General features: G+C 34.8%; 1 long non-coding RNA gene and 1 other non-coding gene across 2 annotated transcripts in view; both read left to right on the forward strand.

Annotated features, from left to right (window-relative positions):
• Positions 1 to 23,598, forward strand: part of LOC122231004 — a 247,929-nt gene that overhangs the window by 55,818 nt on the left and 168,513 nt on the right. The window lies entirely within an intron of this gene.
• On the forward strand, positions 2,469 to 2,599 carry LOC122232389. The gene has a single exon (XR_006209746.1). It is a non-coding gene; the product is annotated as a U6atac minor spliceosomal RNA (small nuclear RNA).

Here is a 23,598-nt window from a genome sequence, read left to right on the forward strand (position 1 = left end):
AATTAATAATATCATCAACAAAATGAGTGCAAATTGCTAATTTCATGATAAGGTAATCATTAGGTTGATTAAAACCCTGTAGGTAACATTTTTACTTCTCATTAATAAAAAAGAATACAAAAATATAATTAACAAAAATATAATTATACAAAGAATACTTGAAAATGTATTCTTTGTATTATTGTACTTCCTAAAAATATATATTCATTGACATAATCTGATAAGTTATGTATATAGCGATGAGTTAACTAAGTAATCTTGGGAAAAATGTTTTAAAGTAAATCTTAATACTTTAGTCAAAAATAGACTTTTTGTATGCATGCAATGTCATGGAATGGCATTAATCCATTCAAATGTCATTTACCATATTATGTATCATACTTACTATATTAAATCATAATAATCTGCTTTTTCCTCTATATCCAATTATACTTTGAGCTTTATAAAACCAACTAATATATATTTACCTACTGCCTGACACTGAGAGACATGGTATAGGAGAGACTTAAATACATTTCTGATGTTGCAAATAGGATTTCCAAAATTTAGTTAATTTATTCATTAAAAAATATTTATCAAGTGCCTGCTGTGGTTTGGGCACTGTTCTAGGCCTAATCTCTAAGAAGTCAATAAAATTTTCTTAGATGAATGGGCATGTAAAATAAAACCTACCTGTTGTTTTAATGTTAGCTTCTTAAAATGTCAACTTCTCTTTACCTAGAAAGGAATGATAACCTTTGTTTAGATATGGGTGTATTCTATATGAGTGGATGTTAGATAAATATCTCAGTTTGAAGACAATTTTACTTCATTAGTCAAGATTTTTAGAGGGGAATGTTCTGTTTTATTAGGAACTATATTTTTCTATGTTTTGATAAGTTATTTACTTGCTATAGTTGCTTTAAATAATTTTTCTGGAAGATATGTTTATTCAGGCATTCAAACGTAAATAACGCCATAACAAATTAATAGGTTTGGGCTATATCAACATATTCCTTCTGTATATTATCATACCCTTTATTCTTATTTGATTGAAATCTGTTATACTGGGCTTATTTTTTCTACATAGGGACTTACACTTTTATGTGTAGTCCAGTGTCTTTGTAGAATTATCTTAAAGATTCAGGGGTGCCTGGTTGTCTCAGCTGGTTAAGTGTCCACTTACTGATTTAGGCTCAGGTCTTGATCTCATGGTTCATCAGTTTGAGCCCCGGCTTGGGCTCTGCACTGATAGGGCAGAGCCTGCTTGGGCTTCTCTCTCTCCCCTTCTATGTCTGCTCCTCCTCTGCTCATGCTCTGCCTCTTTCTAAATAAATATAAACAAATGAACTTAAGAAAAAAAAAAGAATTATGTTAAAGTTTCAAATTCTACCAAAGATCTATGGGTGGCTGTAGATCATTCTACATTTAGAATAATAAAAATAATTATTTCAGTTGTGCTCTCCTATCTCTTTCAGGCAGTTTCACAATACCTTAAACATATATTCTTTAAGATGCTATTTCAGTTCAATAGTATCTTAATGGTATTTCACTTTTCCATTTAAACGCTTTCTTCTTAGGAAGAATTCACTATATAATCTGATTAAGACTATAATTATAGAAATCTAAGAAAAAGTATTTACTAAAGAGGGATATATGATTGTGTCTTAAGGGGATATTAGGATTCTAGTTATGTATGTGCATAAAAAGATAATCTTTTGAAATACTGTTCTTAAAAATATTTTGCCACACATATTTTAAAAATTCACCTTTTTTGTATTTCTCAAGTAATACTTGTGTATACTTATTTTTTTATATTTTAATATTAATGGCAGAGATGGGAAAGACATATAAATTCTTAAATCTAAAGTCACATCTCTGCTTTAAAACACATTACTGTTTAAAGACAGTATTTCAGAATGTCAACATGAATGGAAGTGTCAAATTGATGCTTAATACTAATTTGTTTATATGTGCTTGACTGCACTTAGATGGTAAAAAGGTAGGTATCAAAAATAAAGATTATTTTGAGACACTGAAGTAGGTTTCTTTTTGTTTTCATTGCCATAAATACCATTAGTGTTAATTGGAGATTTACATGTGCATTGAGAGAATAATATACCTCATTATTCTTGAGTAACAGCTACTGACTTTTAAAGGCCATTTAGAATGTATGACAGGAAATAAATAAAAGCATTCCACTTAACTTTTTGAAAGTTATTTTCATATACCAGAAAATGAAACAAAAGGCTTCATGAATATTCCACTGCCATAGTTTTAATTTTATAACTTCCACAACAAAACCTTTAGAATTCCCTTTGTAGCTTAACTAGCTGGGGAATATGTGAAGTAAGTATATCTTAAGTCTGCTTTGTGGTAGGTGACCATGGCTCTGAAGAGTATATCCTATTTACTTTGTTGTTGTTGTTTTAGGTATTTAACCATTAGAAATCCACTGATGTCTCTAGTGTTCAAATAATTAAGATTTTGTGATGTGTAAAGGAGAGAAGGTTATAGCACTCCTGTTGATTGACAAGGATGAAAGAGGCCCTTGGTCCTGACAACATATATATGGGGAAGGCATTGCCACCTACTGTGTGGCATCTAACCATCATTTTTATAGGCAATGAGGATTTAAGAGTGTGCTTATGATGAGCATAGTGTTGTGTATAGAAATATTGAATCACTATATTGTACACCTGAAACTAATATTACACTGTATGTTAACTGGAATTTAATTAAATACTTAAAAATAAACACATAATTAATATTTCTTGAAAGATCACCTTGGGATATTACAACAAAAATAAGTAATTATTGAGCACATATATGACAGTCACTATTTTTTAAGTGCATTTCAAGTACGAACTTACTAATACTCAGCAACCCTGTGAGGTCAGTATCATTATCCCTATCTTATAGGTGACATAATAGAGGCATCAAAAGGTAAGTTAACTTGCCTAAAGTTAACACACATAGTAAGTGGTAGAGTTAGGATTTGAACCCTGGTCACATGGCTTAACAAATGGAGCTTGATATAGTTATATTGGCTCAAATGAGTTGGCTTTGTCCTAAAATATGAACACACTAGTTAACAAATTAAAACCTTCTAGTTAATCCAACTTTATTTTATTTTATTTTATTTTATTTTATTTTATTTTATTTTATTTTATTTTAAGTTTATTAATTTATTTTGAGACAGAGAGAAAGAGTGTGCATGCACATGTTGGGGAAAGGCAGAGAGAGGAGAGAATCCCAAGCAGGCTCTGTGCTGTGCTGTCATTGCAGAGCCTGACGCAAGGCTTGACCTCATGAACTGTGTCCAACTCATTTTTTTTAGGAGTCATGTTAGATAAGCTATTTTTACGCATACTTCATAGGATTATTTCAACAGTCACTCATATAGTTTAGGAAAATATTTCTTCCAACCTCACACCATAATCTTCCTGAGAAGTTTTTCCAGGGACAATTTCAAAGCTCTTGTAAGAGCTAACATGTACAGAATGCTTTTCTAAGACAGATGCTATCGTATGCATTTTTTTCATATATTAAATCCAGGAACTACCTTTGAGATACAGTTGCTGTCCTTTTATAGATAATGAAAATGAGGCAGAGAAAGGACAAGTAATGTTCACATGTGAAAAGAATTTGAACAGAGGAAGCCTAATTCCAGAAAGAAGACATGATGTGACTGAAGAAAAGTGGATATTGAGTTCAGTGAGCCTGGATTTAAATCCCACATTATAGTGCCACAGAGGGAGATAGGGAGGGAGAGCATTGTCTTGTAGATAAGTTAAACAGAGTCAAGCCAAAGAAAGTTGGTCTGCTTTTTATTTTTGTCACGCACAGGCCATTTTATTATGTTTTAATTTTTTTAATGTTTATTCAGTTTTGAGAGACAGAGAGTGTTAGCAGGGGAGGGGCAGAGACAGAGGGAGACACAGAATCTGAAGCTGTCAACACAGAGCCCGATGGAAAGCTTGAACTCTTGAACTGTGAGATCATGACCTGAGCTGAAGTCGGACGCCCAACCGACTGAGCCACCCCAGTGCCACATGCACAGGCCATGTAAAAAAAAAATGCCAGGGATAAAATAATCCTCCCTACTGCCTTCTGAGGTGGGATGCTCTACCTTCCTTTCATACACTTTTACCAGGACAGACCCTTAATTAATAACATGTTTTGAGCCTTGGTTAATGACATGAAAATAAGATTAGAAACAGGTAGTCTACAGGATTGCTGTAAATGACAAAACAGAAGTGAAATAATTTGTAAACAGAAGGTAGAGTCACTCCAAGATAATAGGAGTCCTTTAATTTGAGGCAAAAATTGTATCACATTTGGCTTCTAAAAGAGGTTTTAGTACTTGGCCAGCTATGTCCCCTTCACATTAACTCACTGCTCACACTCAGAGAGCCTGATCATACAAAGCTCTGGTGAAGGTGGGTGGTGTAAACTCTCGTTCTAAATCTGCCATGCATGCAGGCTTTAGAATGTGACCTATAATTTTCAAACCACAGAATACTGTTTGTGTGTTTTTTTAATGTTTCTTGACTCAAGTTAATTTATAAATAGAAGGAGAAGAAAATATTGGGACCTCAGTACCATCCAGTTGACATAGCACATCCTTCAAGTTTATTAACTATTTGTTTATTAAACAAATAGTATCAAACACCATGTACCAGGCATGCACCAGATTCTGGGAATAATATCTACTATTTTCTTTCTATGACTGCTGAAACAAATTACAACATGCTTAGTGGTTAAACACAGCAAAATATATTATCATATAGCTCTGTAGGTTAGAAGTCTAACATGTTATCATCGGGCTAAAGCCAGATTGCTAGCTGAGCTGCATTCCTTTCTGAGGCACCAGAGGAGAAACCATTTCCTTGCTTTTTCCAGCTTCTAAAGGGTACCCGTATTCCTTGGCTCATGACCACCTTCCATCTTCAAACCAGTAATGCTTGGTCTAGCCTTTCTCACACTGAATCATTTTGACACTGATTCTCCCAACTCCTTCTTTCACTTCTGAGGATATTTGTGAACACATAACTTCCACTCCTTGATATTCCAGAAGTTTCCCTATTTTAGGGTCAGCTGATTGCAAGCATATTTCTGTTTGCAATTTTAACTCCCCTTTGCCATGTAACATACTAGTAGGATCCAGGGATTAGAACATGGACATCTTTGTGGACCATTACTCTGCCTCCTGCATCATCTCTGTTCACACATTACTTTAAGCTTATGGAAGAGAGGTGCTAACTACCTGATTAAGCAAATAAATATATACTTCAGAAACTGTGATTTATGCTATTAATGTTTTATGGTATTAATGAGTGTTTAAGTCATGGAGAGGTGATATAGATCATGGAATTTTTTCTTAGCTGGCTACATTTGTCTTGACATTTAGAGGAAGAGTGTATAGTTCAATTAGTGAAAAGAATTAAGGAAGAGATATTTCATAGAACCACATATAAGGGTTTAGAAGTAAGAGAAAACAAGAGAATTGGAGGAACGAAGCAAAAACCAGTGTGCCTGTAGCAAAATGAGCCTTGTAATTCAACTTAAAGCCATTACCAACAGTCTGTTATATTCTACTGGTTGAGATGTTAGGAATAAAACAGGGAAGAAAATTTGGGTTCTTCATTTTCCTCTACCTCCGGGAATGGCTCATGCTCTTTTTAAATCATATATTTGGCTCTGGGTAGTGTAAAAACACTTGCTCAAATGGGTACAGAGAGTGTACTGTTGTTTTGTTTTCAGCTCCCTGAGATATTTAGAATATTTTTAAGCATATCATGCAAGTAAGATCTTCAGTAATTCTGTAGAATTTAAGAGTGTTTCAAATCATTTGTCATTTACTATGCTTATATATGCTTAGTGTTTTTCCCTATTATAATTTGAGTTTTTTTAGATATTAGGATAATAATTCTACCCATATCAGTATTACGGATATGATCTTTTTTTAACAATTGAAACAAATTTAACCTTTCTTTAAACCAGCATAAGGTGAATATTTTCTTATTGTGCTAAAGTTGGCTTATAGGAGGAAAGAAAAGTAACATTATACTTACAGTTAATTTAGTAATCACGTATATTTGCAGTATTAGACAATTGCAAAAGTCTCTGCCATAACACGGCTAAAGGAACTTTGTGGTCTAGTACACCTGTTTCTGAATTTTTCTCATTGGTTGAGTAACCTTATTAAATTAACACAAGTTCTTTTATTTTCAGATTCTGTATCATAAAAGTGTGATGATAATACTATGGAATGGTGGAATGGGATTATGTATGTGAAGTGATCAATATAATGCTGAACAGAGAATTCTCAATATTTGGTAGTTGTTATGTTTATTATTAAGTAGTTATTATCTGGCCATAACATTCTTGCTAGTATATTTCTATTACTGTACTATTCGTCTCCTTAATAGTAAATGTTAAGAAAGCTAATGAAGAGAGAGAGAAAAAGTAATGCAAAGTAGCTTTCTAACCTTGGTATTTTTGAAGCTTTGTCTGTGACATGATATTGACCGCAGGGCACGTGTTTGGAGCCTTTCTGGGTTTGATGTTTCCCGACCTTCTCTGACATTCTTCTGACCCTCCCAGCAGTTTTTCTCCAGCTCTCTTCAGCATTTCCTCAGCTTCCTGGCTGTGCTTCAACGCTCTTGGAAATTTTCCCAGATGATTCATGAAAAATCATGTAGAGTAAGAACCTCAGGGTCACAGACTTAGAAGAGGGGGTTCTGAAGGGCAAAATAAGACTATCCAACAAAAGTTGTTCGTGACTTAACAGAGAAGTTTTAACTAAAAGAAAAATATTATTGTGTTGAGTAGAATAAACATGAGGATTTCATAGAGTCAAATAAATCATCTAAAGACAAGAAAACTGAACTGGGTGGGGGTGATTTCTGTAGTGGGGTTTCTATTTTAACAGTGATTTTTCAGTTTGCATAGTTCATATAAGGTCTCTCCTATACACATGTATGAAGAGAGACTGATATATCCAAAACAAACAGTATCTCTGTAACTCTAATTAGAGGTTCAATAAAATAGCTAGAACAGAAACTAAAGCTCAAAGAAAGATCACAGTTTTAAATCCACACTTTAAGAATATATTTGTCATAGTATGTGTTAATAGAAATAATTTTCAAAATAAATGTTTTAAAACAAAACTTTTCATGGGAAGCAATGTGGCTTGTAAGATAAAAAGAGCTGAAAAGTTAACTAAAATGGTAACTCATTGTGATTAGACAATATCTGTAAGTATATAACACTTATATGTCTCAGCTATTTTTGATGGTACCATTTATGTTGAGCAATATGCCTTTCCTTACCGGACCTGGAAAGTTACCATGATTCTTGTTTGTCAGTATGTGCCAAATGCACTAAAAAAAATCGGAAGTGGAAAATCAGGGCTGACTGCTGATATCCTCTTGGTTCGAGTCTCAAGGCCCTTGAATCTGAAGGCTACTATGCCAGCATTTACCCAAAGTCATGGAAAACTCTGGAGAAACTGACAAAGCCAGTGTCTAAGATCTAGTTTCGGTGGGAGTTCATAAAGTTACAGAGCTCTGATGTGTTGGCACCTACCAGAGAGTTTGCCAGGTACTCCCGAGTCCTATTTCTGATCAGGCAGAATGACATTCCTATCCTTTTTAGTCCAAAAAGTTTTCTCTTTCTCTTTTTCCTTCCTATTATTTATTCTCTAGACTAAGCTTTTATAAAACTTTGAAAACTCCATAGTTCTTTGATATCATGCTAGTTTGATTTTTCAACTTCCAGACAAACATACACTTTAATGAAAGATTTGGACATAACCTAGCTATTGAAAAGCAGTTGGGTATGATAGAAAGTAGATATGTACACATATCTTAACAGTTTTTTTTTTTTTTTTGAGGTTAAGCATTTGATCTTTAAGGAATTGTTTTTCTCCCTTTGTCTTGCAAGATATCATCATCCTGACCCTAAGTTCACCCATTTAACAAATACTGTGTTTGCTGAGGTCCTTTTATAAGCAAGATTCTGTGTTAAGTGAAGGGTATACAATGGTGATTAAAACAACATGATTGCTGTTATCATGAAAATCACAGTACTGGGACGGATAGACAGCAAATATTCATGTCATTATCATTTATAAGATAAAAGAACAAAAAGATATGCATGAATTCCACATCAAAACAAACACTAATACTCTATATATGCTCTGAAAGCTAGAAACCTAGACTGCTAGGAACTCCTATAAAAACCCTGCATCAAATGAACAATTACAATGGATAAGGCAGGAAGGAACAGAGTGATGAATTAGACTTCATTCCTCATGTCCAGGAACTGATAGTTTCTGGCTAAGAGGATAAAGCTAGCTTTATGGAGAAGATGACATTTAGAATGAAATTTTAGGATAAGGATGATAAAGAAATATGGTAAAGGGCACTAACTGCCAGGCAGAAAGAATAACCTCCACATCTGACCCTTATTTTGTGCCCTTTTGATTCCAGAACTAATCTGGTGTGTTTACATTTTCCATTATCCCTGGTGCTTGGTGGTAACTGCTCCCTGCCTAGCCTAAAATGTGCTTGGGGTGGAAGATAAAAAGAGCAAAAGACCATTACTTCTATCATTATTTAGTTGAGTGAGATTTTTTTTAAAATCTCCAAATAAATCCTTAAAAATTTAAGAAAATATTAGAAATAACCCACATTTTGGAAGCTAATGACGTTAGAAACAATAATGATAATTATCAAAACTCAATGAAGTTTTACTCAGACTAACTGATACTTGGGAAACCCAGCTCCTGTTTTCTTTGCCCTAACTTAAAGCCTATTTGAGGCACTTTCATTCAGACTTTAATCATTTTTCCCTCTTTCTGTTTTGGTTCTAATTCTTCAAATTAAAGTTGGTACATAGTTAATTTTATTCTTATTATGAAATATATATGTGCATTATATATGCTTTATTCATATTTGATAAATTTATGTATGCATTCTGTCAGAATGTCTGATAAAACTCATAATACATTTCTTACTAAAATGAAAATTAAAAGTTTGGGGAAGAAAAAGAGATTGACAATTAAATGACTTATTCAGGAAGACTTGAGTTCTGTATCCTTACAGCATAGAGTGTACCCATCAGCGAATTTCTGTTACATCTCAGGAATATTCCTATCACAATTGGAAACTTAACCACTAAAACTTAATTGTTACGATCAAACTGGAAACACAGTATTTAAATAAGTTGTCAAAAATTAGGATTTATGCTCTTTAGATGCTCTCTATTTTAATTACCAAAGTCTCCCTACAGAAGACAATGTATTAATAATAAATAGCTCTTGTATATAAATGTTCATTGATGTGTATGTGTGTGTGCCTGCCTTGTCCCTTGTATTGAAAGGTATCTTGTCTTAAAACAAAAATGCACATGCAATACTACTGTAACTAATAAATCATGTATGAAAAATGTGAAAGATGGCATTATATATCAGTCAGTGCTTCTTTGTATAATTAGATATATTTTCTTCAGTTTCTGCAGACCATCTATGACATTTTTGTTTTAAAAGTTCATTCATAATGTAAATGAATAATGCATTTTCCCATGATGGACACCCTGAACACTAATGTCATGTCACTGATGATGGGGCTGTCACAAATGTGAGAAGAGAAATGATAACTAGAGAAGTTATTTTTTACCCCACCAAATGTTAAGAAAAAAAAATTACTATGCATTAGCATTGGACACTCTGCCCACTTCTATAGTTTATAGGGATCAACTTTCTAGAAAGCCATGGATGCCTTCCATCTGTTGATTTACTCTAGAAAGGAAGAAATTTTAGTTTAGAATAGGAGGAAGAATTTATACCTGGTGAGACACTGGGAGCAAGTAAAGCTCTAACATGTAACTCACTGGAGAATTTCTTTTCTTTTCTTTTCCTTTCTTTTCTTTTCTTTTCTTAAAAATATTTATTTATTTATTTACTTACTTATTTATTTATTTAATGTTTTAAGAGAGAAAGAGAGGGAGAGGGTCAGAGAGAGGGAGACAGAGAGAGAGAATCCAAAGCAGGCTTTGTACTACCAGCTCAGAGCCCTATGCAGGACTTGAACCCAGGAACCCACGAACCCTAGATCATGACCTGAGGCAAAATCAAGAGGCAGACACTTAACTGACTGAGCCACCCATGTGCCATTTATTTATTTATTTATTTATTTATTTATTGTCATTTTTTAATATTTATTTTTGACAGAGATAGAGTGAGCAGAGGAGGTGTGGAGAGAGAGGGAGACAGACAATCCAAACTGGGCTCCATGCAGACAGCGAAGAGCCTGATGTGGACTAGAATTAATAACGAACCATGAGAACATGACCTTAGCCAAAGTCTCATCTCAACCAACTGAACCTCCAAGGTGCCCCTATTTTTTTTTTTTTTTATTACTTTAGATAGACAGAGAGAGTGAGCAGGGTAGAGGGATAGGGCGTGGAGAGGGAGGGAGAATCTTAAGTAGGCTCCACACTCAGTGTGGAGACCCATTGCAGGGTTCAGTCTCAGGACCCTGATCTGAGATCATGATCTGAGCAAGAGTTGGAAGCTTAACTGACTGAACCACCCAGGAGTCCTGGGAATTTCTTAATAGAAGGTGTCATTTTAGGATTAAATAACTATTTTAATAAGGAAGACGCATTTTTAAATTTGAGTTTATTTGACAATTCTGGGCAAGTCAAGTATTTTACATAATATATTTGGAAGAGATAAGAATATATTGAATAATGTATATTATTTAACAACTCCTCATTCATATCATCCCATTTTGTTCCTGCAACAATCTTGCTATATAGTATATGCATATGTAGTAGTATTAACCTGGTTATGATAATAAAACAAATCACAGGATAATGAGAAGTAAGTCCCAATTTTTCTAACTTGTAATCTGGTTTTATTATCATGATAAGTAAGACAAAAACTTTCCTCTGAAATACTTAAATAATGGAAATAAAAGGTAAGCATTGTTTTAAAATGGTTCAGGGAGGGGGTGCCTGGGTGGTCCATTAGGTTAAGTGTCCGACTTTGGCTCAAGTCATGATCTCACGGTTCAGTTTTTGAGTCGGAGCCCTGTACTGGGCTCTCTGCTGTTAATGCAGAGCCTGCTTCAGATCCTGTCTCCTTATCTCTCTGCCCCTCCCCCACTCACAGGTGCTATGTCTCTTTAAAAATAAACATTGGGGCGCCTGGGTGGCGCAGTCGGTTAAGCGTTAAGCGTCCGACTTCAGCCAGGTCAGGATCTCGCAGTCCATGAGTTCGAGCCCCGCGTCAGGCTCTGGGCTGATGGCTCGGAGCCTGGAAGCCTGTTTCCGATTCTGTGTCTCCCTCTCTCTCTGCCCCTCCCCCGTTCATGCTCTGTCTCTCTCTGTCCCAAAAATAAATAAAAAACGTTGAAAAAAAAAAAAGATAAAAATAAACATTAAGTGGGGCGCCTGGGTGGCTCAGTCGGTTGGGCGGCCGACTTCGGCTCAGGTCATGATCTCGTGGTCTGTGAGTTCCTGCCCCGTGTCGGGCTCTGTGCTGACAGCTCAGAGCCTGGAGCCTGTTTCAGATTCTGTGTCTCCCTCTCTCTGACCCTCCCCTGTTCATGCTCTGTCTCTCTCTGTGTCAAAAATAAATAAACGTTAAAAAAAAAAATTAAAAAAAAATAAACATTAAGAAAAAATTGTTCACGGATAAATTACCTAATTATTAGTATCATCTCTTTCCTGTATTTTAAGTTCTTTAAGTGGCAATCTTTAATAGCTATAGAGATCACCTTATAAGTCACAAAATATATACTCAATAAATACCTGTTAAATAAATGCACAAGTATTCACAGAATTTGTTTTAGTTTAATTGTTTTACTACTATCTTATCAGCTTGTTTTACCTTATCAGAAAATAGGGTTCCCTCTAAACTTTCTAGTTTCAGAGTGTATAAATATGCATCTATTTAATCTAGGCTATCAAACATCTTTCATCTGGCTAACTTCCAGAGAAAAGCCTTAATCTCTCACAAAGTAACCAAAGCAAATTCCTAGTGGTGGGTAGAACAAAGTCTGGTGTCTTATAATAAAATATAGTGAAGTATGATACATGAAATTTTAATGGCTAAGTTTCTAACAAGTATAGGAGTGTTTTAAATGTAATAAAATCCTGAAATGTACATTCAGTGCCATAAGAATATATAACACAAATCTTGAAGAAATCATTTAACAATGTATTTTTTGCCCCAAGATTTTAATTATTCTAAATTTAATACCAACACATTTGTGCATGCACATACATAATACAACCAATTAGTATGATGAGTTCTTGAGGAAAGGAAGATATTGAAGGCATTATAAATCCTTTTCACTTGTTAGAGCACCGAGAAATTAATTCCTACTCATTTTACTATGTAACCCACCCAACCATGTGTTACATATCTATATTTTTCCCATTCTTGCTAGTAATGTCTTTCCTCAGGCCCATCTACAGAGAGATACACACTTTCAGGAGAAAGAAACTAAAAGATCATATATATACATCATTTGGAACTGAAAGCACATCTGGAGCAATGCCCCTCAACTTTTAAAAGATCTGTATGTTGATGAAGTCCCAGTAGTCCAATAGTTCATTTTTGCTTTTATTTCCCTTGCTCCTGGAGACATGTCAAGTACCTAGTTGCTGCGGCGGAGTTCACAGGTTGCTGCCTGTTTTCTCCTGTAGGATTTTGGTAGTTTCCTGTCTCACATTTAGGTATTTCATCCATTTTGAGTTTATTTTTGTGTATGGTGTAAGAAAGTGATCCAGTTTCATTTTTCTATGTGTCACTGTCCCGTTCTCCCAGCACCATGTACTGAAGAGACTGTCTCTTTTCCATTGGATACTCTTTCCTGCTTTGTTGAAGATTAGTTGGCCATATATTTCTCTGTTTCTGAATTCTCTATTCCTTTGAACTGTGTGTCTGTTTTTGTGCCAATCCATACTTTCTTGATGATTACAGCTTTGTAATACAGCTTAAAGTACGGACTTGTGATGCCTCCAGCTTTTGTTTTCATCTTTCAACATAATTTTGGCTATTTGGGGTCTTTTCTGGTTCCATTCAAATTTTAGGATTGTTTGTTCTAGCTCGGTGAAGAATGCTGGTGTTATTGTGATAGGAATTGCATTTAATGTGTAGAATGCTTTGAGTAGTATTGACATTTTAACAATATTTGTTCTTCCAATTCATGAGCATGGAATGTTCTTCCATTTCTTTGTGTCTTTCTCATTTTTTTTCATAAGCTTTCTATAGTTTTCAGCATACAGATATTTTACCTCTTTTTTTTTAATTTTTTTTAACGTTTATTTATTTTTGAGACAGAGAGAGACAGAGCATGAACGGGGGAGGGGCAGAGAGAGAGGGAGACACAGAATCGGAAGCAGGCTCCAGGCTCTGAGCCATCAGCCCAGAGCCTGACGCGGGGCTCGAACCCACGGACCGTGAGATTGTGACCTGAGCTGAAGTCGGACGCTTAACCGACCGAGCCACCCAGGCGTCCCATTACCTCTTTGGTTAATTGTATCCCTAGGTATCCTATGGTTTTGGTGCAACCGTAAATGGGATTGATTCCTTGATATCTCTCTGCTGCTTTGTTATTGGTATATAGAAATGCAACCCATTTCTGTACATTGATTTTATATCCTGCGACTTTGCTGATTTCCTGTATCACCTCTAGAAGTTTTTTGGTGTAATCTTTGGGATTGTCCATGTAAAGTATCATGTCATCTGTGAAGAGTGAAAGTTTGACTTCTTTATTGCCAATTTGGATGCCTTTCATTCCTGCTGAGTCTAGGACTTCCAGTAATATGTTGAACAGCAGTGGTGAGAGTGGACATCCTGTTGTTCTCCTGATCCCAGGGGGAAGCTCTCAGTTTTTCCCCATTGAGGATGATATGAGTTGTGGGCCTCTCATATATGGCTTTTATGATGTTAAGGTATGTTCCTTCTATCCCTACTTTCTTGAGTGTTTTTATCAAGAAAGGATTCTGTATTTTGTCAAATGCCTCTTTTGCTTCTATTGAAAGAATCATATGACTCTTATCCTTTTTTTTATTAATGTGGAGTATCATATTGATTGATTTGAGAATATTGAACCAGCCCTGCAGCCCAAGAATAAATCCCACTTGAGCATGGTGAATAATTCTTTTAATGTACTGTTGAATTTGATTTGCTAGTATCTGCGCAGCAAAGGAAACAATCAACAAAACTAATAGGCAACGGACGGAATGGGAGGAGATGTTTGCAAATGACATATCAGATAACGGGTTAGTATTCAAAATCTATAAAGAACTTACCAAATCCACCAACCCCCCCCAAAAAAACAGTGAAGAAATGGGCAAAAACCATGAACAGACACTTTTTCAAAGAAGAAACCCAGATGGTTCACAGACAGATGAAAAGATGCTCAGTATCACTCATCATCAGGGAAATACAAACCAAAACCACAATGAGATACCACCTGACACCTGTCAGAATGGCTAATATTAATAACTCAGGAAACAACAGATGCTGGTGAGGATGTGGAGAAAAGGGAACCCTTTTCCACTGTTGGTAGGAATGCAAACTGGTGCAGCCACTCTGGAACAGCATGGAGGTTCCTCATCAAGTTAAAAATAAAACTATCCTGCAACCTAGTAGCTGTACTACTAAGTATTTATACAAAGGATATAAAAATGCTGATTCAAAAGAGCAAATGTACCCTGATGTTTATAGCAGTACTATCAACAATAGCCAAATGATGGAAAGAACCCAAATGTCCATTGACTGATGTATGGATAAAGAAGATGTGATATATGTATGTGTGTATGTATATATATATATATATGCGTGCGTGTATGTATATATGTGAATATATATATACATACACACACACAGACATATACACACACAATGGAAATGAAATACTACTTGGTAATGAAAAGAATGAAATCTTGCCATTTGCAACAACGTGGATGGAACTAGAGTGTATTATGCTAAGCAACATAAGTCAGAGAAAGGTAACATATGTGGGATTTGAGAAACACAGATTTCTCAAAATTCACTCATGTGGAATTTGAGAGGCACAATAGATGAACATAGGGGAAGGGAAGGAAAAATAAGATAGAAACAGAGGGAGGCAAACCATAAGATACTCTTAAATATAGAGAACAAAATGAGGGTTGCTATAGGGGAGGTGGGTGGGTAGATAGGCTAAATGGATGATGGGCATTAAGGAGGGCACTTTCTGGGATCATCATTGGGTGTCATATGTAAGAGAAAGAGATGAATCACTGGGTTCTACTCCTGAAGCCAAGACTAAAGTGTATGTTAACTAACTTGAATTTACATTAAAAAAAAAAAGCTCTATACATATATATATATATATATATATATATATATATATATATATGCATCTTTGATGGAGTATGGAATCAGATAGTAAAAGTAATGATTATTTATATGTTTTTTCCATAGTTTTTGAAGGACATTTGCGCCTTGTCATAATTTTATTGGTAAACATTAATAAGAGCCCATAAAAAATGGATATACCCTGTTCTGTAGTAGAAAGTATATGGATTAGGATGACAACTTTCTACTTATTAATGTTGAGCTAGTTAATTATTTCTTAGTTCTAGTTTTCTAGTCAATAAAATGAGAGGTGAGAAAGGGATCATATATTCATTATAGATGTATCCATTATTTATTGATATAAAAATATTGGGTAACAAACTACCTAACCACTCAGTGCTTTAAAAACAGTAATCTTTTGTTATTACCCAGGAGTCTATGTGGTCATCAGGATGGTGCTGTTGATCTGGACTGAAATTGGATCATTGTGTTTGCATTCAGTTAGTATATCTGTAATCAGTTGGCATGTCATTTGGACACTCTCTGGTCTAGGACACCCTCAGCTTGACTGTTTATCTCTGCTTTACATCATCTTTCAACCTGGATTAGACTTCTTTTCCTCTTTCCTTTAGAATCTTTTTGAGTGAATAAAACTACTCTAAGTGTCTTACGGCCTAGGCTTGAATCTAATACTCTATTACTGTGATTTCTGTTGGCGAAAGAAGAAAAACCATGTTCACTTGGATTCAAGTAGTTGGGCACAGATGTTATCCTTTAAAGAATGAGCAGAGGACCCCATTGCAAAAGAAGTGGAGGATTGGGGCCATTTCTACTGTTTATGGTTTTGTAAATTTTAAGTAAAATAATGTATAATGTATATACAGTTCTTTGCAATGCTGCAGTCTCCCGATGTCCATCCCTTATTTTACATAAGAGGAAACAGAGATATAGAGAGTATAATTGGTTTATTGAAGGTGACCTCATAATAAAACTCAGATTTGGCTCCAGAATCTAGACCTCCTGCTTCCTATGTAATTAGCACCTCATTCTGGTAGAGTAGATGATATATTGAAATAAATAAAGTAGATGAAACTTGATTATTACATAGTTATGCCTTACTGTGTAGTATTCCTTACAGTGTAGCAGTATGTGTTGGTGATAGTTTTGTTGCATTCTAATCCTGTGTAATTTAAGGGGCAAATTTTTATTTTGTTACTAATTTTAATACCATCCAACCTGTTGTCATTATCAAGGTCGTCTGTAACTTGAAAGAGACTCCAGGAAAATACTTCTTCAATTTTATATGCTTCTGGCTGGAAAACAAAAAATCACATCAAACATATTTAAGAAAGTGTCAATTTAAACCCTGACAAAATATAAGTGATAATTTATTTTTACTTAGGCTTATAGCACTTGTTACTCTTATATTTACTTTTTATTTTCTGTGTAATCTTAAAGGTATCAGAAAGAAACATCTCAAATGATTAACAGTATTGGCAAATCTCTAATTGTAATTTGGATGAACCACTGGTCAATACTGTCCTAGATTCTCCTTTTAAACTTGGTAAACCTTCCACTTGCATCAAATGAAAATGAAGCAACCCATGCTAGGCCTTGAGTTAGTCATATAATAGCCAAGGACAACAATTCTATTCCTAAAGATAATCATTGTATGGTATGAAATACAATATAATTTTGTTTGTACCATAATATTATGTACAGTTACAAATATTTCATAAAATTAATATTCTAATGACAGAAATTTGCATTATTTAAGTGTACCTTGTATAAAGTGTTTGTGTATTTGTAATTAAATGTTGGTATATTTTATTTATTGTATTATAAAATTACTTTATAGATATGGTTGTACTTTCAATTTTTGTTAAAAAAAGTCTGTTTAATTTTTGTATTGAAAGAGTAAAAATGCATACTTCCATTTGTTTTCTTTCTGGATCAGTCTTATCCTTTTTTGAAAATTGAATTTGGATTAGATCTAGGCATGAGGGCATCTGGATTTTGGTGTCCCTCAATACCTCCTCATCTTTCTGCTTTTATTGTCTCAGTTTCTGCTCTGACAATCTTAGTGCCCAGCAAATGTTTCGCTGTATTATCCTAATAAGACTACTTAGCTTAATATGAACATGAATAGAAACTATGATAAACATTCTACATTTCAGGTTAATTTCATAAGGTAGTAAGGGATGAGACCTCAATTATTTTTTCAGCATACTGAATCAGTATCTTAAGGGAAGGGGCTTCAGGATCTGTGCAGGATCTGTGTTTTTTAACAAGTGTCCTAAAGAGTTCTTATGCCAGGAAATATTTATACTGGAGAATTGAAAATACATTGAACCAGATGTCACTGGATGTGAATTAGAATCTAAACTTAGTTAATTGTGAATCGTGTAACTGTCAGTAAATTAATCATATCAGACCTCAATTCTTGTACTATAAAATAATCAAAAGGCAAAATATCACCCAGACTTCTTAACTTTCATTAACTAATTTCGGAATTAAAATGAAGTAAATTTAGAAAATGTTTAAAAACATTTATACAAATATAAAATGTCAATTTTCCTGTGCTTATGATTGCTGGTGGTACCTACTGTTTGGAGTATAGCTATTTACTTTTCTTCTCCCTCAGTAGAATTGGCTGATGGCTATATCTTTCTGCTGTTCTGTTTTGTTTTGAAATTCAAGTGTGTGATTTAATAATCATAAGAATTAATTTTACCCAAGTAGGACACAGAAAATGTAAAATGTTAACGAGTATCAATGATTGTGTACTTCTGAATAAATGTATTTCAAGCTCTTCTTAAAAAGTCAGAAGCTTTGACCTAAATATAATGAGGATAAAGGTGATTTTCTACATTTATATGTCATATAGTACTGTCAAAATAAAATATTTATTTTTCATTGATAGAACGTAACTTACAGCATCATTTCTCTTCCTGCTGAAATATTACCAATTAAATAAAACATGAACTCTAGAGAGAGTTTTTGCTTTCATTTCTCTGTATGGATTTCAGAACTCTGTCTCCTAGAGCATACCCCAGACTGATTTCTAGCTGTGTATTTTATGCATTCTGGCACTTTGAATTTTGACACAAGCCAAATTCCTGAGTAAGTTAGAATATCAGGAAGATCAGTGCTTGAGTTTGGGTTCACTAGGTAACTTTCATCTTCATCAGGAAAACAGTATGAGGGCATTTATAAATAAGGTCCTTTGCTATGAATAATAGGAAAGAATAAGGAAGCCCCATAACAGAATTAAGTTTAGCATGAAAAGATGAGAATAAACTTGAATATTATATTCACATTTTAATCAAATTAGATGCATCTGAACTATTAGTGTTGTATTTTCAAGGATAAGTAAATAATGTTTTATGCTACTTGTCAAATAACTAATCCATTCTGGAACAGGATGATGCTTTTATTTATTTATTTATTTATTTATTTATTTATTTATTTATTGTCTGATTTTTTTTTTTTTTAACGTTTATCTATTTTTGAGACAGAGAAAGACAGAACATGAACAGGGGAGGGTCAGAGAGAGAGGGAGACACAGAATCTGAAACAGGCTCCAGGCTCTGAGCGGTCAGCACAGAGCCCGACACGGGGCTCGAGCTCACGGACCGCAAGATCATGACCTGAGCCAAAGTCGGACGCTTAACCGACTGAGCCACCCAGGCGCCCCAGGATGATGTTTTTATTTCTCCAAAATTTAATCTTTATTTTTGGTAATAGAAGTCTATATTTAGAAACTTCTCTATACTTTTTTAATCTGCACCCTCCACCTTCCCCTAAGGAAAGGAGAAGATACCATTCTTCTTGGAGGTCAACGAAAGCAAAGAGTGTTGAGGAGTGCCACTGGACTTACCTTGGATCTCTGGGAAGCAATAAGTATACTGGCAGAGCATAGTATTATGATTGTCTTCTTTATCTGGAGTTAATCATGGCAGTAAGGGAAAAAGAGGGAAAAGCATAATGTGCAAAGGAGATGTCTTTAAAGGAGAGAAGGATATAATCAGGAGGAAAGTCATACATCCTAGGTGTAACTATGTTTGAACCAACGGTGGGCTCTGGGCACTTGTGCCTCGGAAGAGGGAATAGTTAATGTACGAAATGTTCTAAATTCCCTATGATCTATGAAATTTCTCATAGGGAATCTCTCTGTGCGAGAAAAATAGATCTTGAATGATTATGCTAATATTTGAAATTCCAAGGTAAATCAATTCCTTGAACTGAAATTAGGACCTCTCCTGGCACTAGATTTGGAGGTCTGGCATGAAAATGTGAATGTACATGTGAGGCTGTTCTGTCTTTCAGAAGGATTAGTAAGTAGAATCTTTGATAAGCTATTCTAATTGAGATTAAGGCCCCAACTTTGTTTCAGGAAGCTTAGCAATATGGAATGATCAGGCACAATGTTTCCCACTCTAGTGATACAAGCCTTACGTGACGAGTCTCTGATGTCTCCATGAAAATGGAGTTTGTACAAAAGTAAACTTTCTTCAGTATTTCATGTTGAAATTGCTAAGGAAGTGAGCCTACCCAGTACTACCTTTCTTTAGCTGCAGAGTTTTTCTGTCTTCCAGGGCAGCATGATGTTATGATGGTGTGGGGGGGGGGGTGTGTGCTTGGGGAAATGGAAAGGTCTGTAAGAACGATTTCAGGATAGCTGAAATTAACAACCCATTGCTTTCCTGAAAGAGCAGAATAGAGCTCCCTCTTTCATAACCCTATATATATATATACATATTTATATTTGCTTGACTTTGAGAGAATTGTGTATAATGAATGAAAAGAAAAGCTCACCCATCAACAGTTTTTGCAGCTTTATAAACACTGAAAACTTAACGTGAGTATTTTGTTGTTGCCACTTGCATTTCCTTGTTCTTTGGACATTAGATTATTTGAGGTGTTTTTAAAGTAATTTTAAGCACGGAAGTGTCTACTGTTGATTATGACAAATGCCTGTCAAGCTGTGAACTATCTAGAAAAGTGTTCAAATCTATTAAGAACTCTAATGATATTTTCTATAATTTATTTTACTCTAGGCAGAGGCTGATGTGGCAGAATTAAATTTAAGATTGCTCAGTGATACTAGATTACCCCAGGAGCTAACATTGACAAAAGTCAAAGAAAAAGAAAAAAAGAGTTTAAAAAGGATACTGCAATTACATTTTTAAATAAATAAAACCAGAAAAAGATTTTTAAGGTATTTATTAATTTGTTTTAATTCTTTCAAAGAATCACTGAGTGATGGATCTGTGTTAGGCACTATGTTGAATATTGGGGACCCAGTGAAGAATCAGCCACTTTCTGTGCTTTCAGGAGTTTTAAAATTTGGTTGTGAAGACTGAGAAGTACAGAATCAAATACAATATAAAATAAAAGTATGATTAGGGTAAGAAGGCCATGGGGTTGCAACTAAACACATCTTAATTGATAGAGTTCCCAGAGGAAAGGTTACTTAAATACTTGGATGGTATAGAGAAATTAGTTTGCATAGGACAGGAAGGAAAGGCAAAAGAAAAAGCTATTTCCAGCTGAAACTATAGCATATACAAAGACTTCAGCTATTTCCAGCTGAAACTATAGCATATACATATACAGAATTGGAGTCTTATGAAATCAGTAAACTGAAAATCATTCTGTATGCTACAACATAAGAGTGTGAGATAAGCATGTCAAAAATTGGGATATGAGAGTGTAACAGGATCTTAGGGAGGGAATAAGAAGTTTAAGATCATGGGGAGCCAGTGAGTATTTTTAATTAGAGGAGTGATGTGATCAGATATGTGTTTAAAAAAACAAAAAAGGAAAAGAAAAAGTCTCTTTCAGTCATGGGGAACACTGAAATGAAGGAAGACTGGATAAAGGGAGACCAGATTTACCTGAACAATAATGAGGACAAATTCAAGTATCGCACTTCCAATTCTCACTTGAACAGTTGGGGTTTCATGGTTCAAATTGCCAAGATCAGAGACCTAGAGAGAACAAGTTTCTTGTGTGAGGAGGTCGAGCTTCGTTTCAAACATTATGAATTTGAGAACTCCTATAGGATAGGCATGTGGGAGAGGGTTGGGAGGCATCATTGTGAAAAAAAGGGTTCCTGTTAACTCAGAAATTAAGAGGAGCAACCACTTGTCAGCCAGACCCTATTGTAGTTGACATAAGAGATGGGAAAACAAGGCATCGACAGTTAACCACTTACCCTCCAGCATACTGACAGACAAATAGGGAGCAGGTAGGAATTCTCACAAACTTCTTTTATGCTGTTTCTAAATCTGATGTAGATGACCTAAGCTATTTATTGTGTTTTTACTCATTTCATACTTAGAATACTAGTTTATTTGTGTCTGGCCTAAATGACCTAGGGACTTTGCTCTTGTGTTTACCATGTATGGCAGCCAGTGTAAGTGTCTCACCCACATGGTCTCAGTTCTTCATTGTTTTTATTACCATGTGTTTGTGGATCATGTGGCTTCAGAGTTTCTTTGCTTTCAACAGCCAGTACCTGTAGCTCCTGAAGCTTGCTTTCCCCACAAGCCCAGAAAACCTGAAGTGCCTATAATTTTACATTATCCTTAGGTGGCCTCCATCAGAGGTGTGGGACTGAAAAATTCCAGATTTCTTGGCACAGGTCAGGACAATTTTGAGGCAAAATTTATACCATCTTGAGGATTTCTCCTAAGATCACACCCTTGGTTGGCTTGCTCCCCACTGTTCTGCTTTTTGAGCTTTTTGGCTGTTTTCCAAAAGGATTTCCATAAAAATCACATTTTTTACAAATTCCCATCTTAGGCTTGACTTCTGGGAATCTCATCCTAAGACATATTGTTTTCATGTTCACTTTACCAATCCTCATGTCCTTCTCCATGTAGGTTCACAAAGACCTATGAAATATCTTTGGTTCTATCTCAACATGTACATCTGAAATAAGACTCTCGATGGTTCCCAAGATGGTCCTGTTTCTGATCTTTGGGTTATATTATATGGAATAAACATTCTTTTTTTAAAAATATAATTTATTGTCAAATTGGTTTCCATATAACACCCAGTGTTCATCCCAACAAGGGCCCTTCTCCATGCCCATCACCCAATTTCCCCTTTCCCCCACCCCCCATCAACCCTCAGTTTGTTCTCAGCTTTGAATGCATAATAGAGGTAAATGTTTTACATATGTGTATACACACATGTATGTGTGTGTGTAATAGTAGTAGTGGTGGTGGTGGTGGTGGTGGTAATTAATCTACTTGTATTTGTCAGAGGACTTCAATTCCAACTGACAGAAATCCAACTAAAATTAACCCCCCCCCCAAAAAAAAAGGTAATTATTGCATGCAACTCCCATCTCCAAAGAGCGAAACTAACCTTAAATATTGCAGAATTTGGGATTCAGTCATATCATGAGAAGGCGATGTTCCTCTTGCATGTTTTGCTTGTTTGCTTCAATTATGTTCATTCTGACAGGTTCTTTCTGTGAGGAGACACAATGGCTGCTGGAAGCCTTAAGCTTACAGTGTCTTCATAAATCTGGTTTCTACAGCTGCTATAAAAAATACAATTGCTTGTATTCTCTTTGCTGGTGACCAATTTTTTTTTTTTAAATCTTTGTCTCCAGAAGCTTTTAGAATTTTCTCTCTTATTCCTGCTGTTCTGCAATTTCACAATGATTTGTCTTGATATGGATTTTTTCTTTATTGTGCTGGACTATCTGAAGGCTCTTTACTCTGAAAACTTCTATTGTTCAAGATTGAGAATCTTTTTTATATTATTATATTGATACTAACTTTACTTCCATTTTTCCCTTTCTCTTTTCCTGAAATCTGAATTGTCTTAATCAAGCATAATGATAGAATTCTCCTATCATTTCTCTTTTTAATCCCATCTTTTGTTTTATTTTGTGGAGGATAATTTCAAGTTTATATTTCACATTTACTGTTTACTTATTTACTTGCTTATTTTTAAATTCTTATAACTTTTTTCTTATCTAAAATCTTCATTTCTAGAAAAGCGTTCCTTTGTTTCCTGGGTACACTGTCTTTTTAGAATAATTTTTAAACATCATACTGATTCCTGTATTTTTCTCATTTTCTCCAAATTTGTTTATTTCATTATTGATTTTTGTCTGGTTTTAAATCTCTAGGAACTTCCCTTAACTGTTTGATGATTCTTGGTTATCCTGGCATAATTAAATGCAAGAGTCAAAGAAACTAATAGAAAAATTTAGTGTATGTGGA

The sequence above is a fragment of the Panthera tigris genome, chromosome A1 (assembly GCF_018350195.1).
Source record: "Panthera tigris isolate Pti1 chromosome A1, P.tigris_Pti1_mat1.1, whole genome shotgun sequence".
Classification (NCBI taxonomy): domain Eukaryota; kingdom Metazoa; phylum Chordata; class Mammalia; order Carnivora; family Felidae; genus Panthera; species Panthera tigris.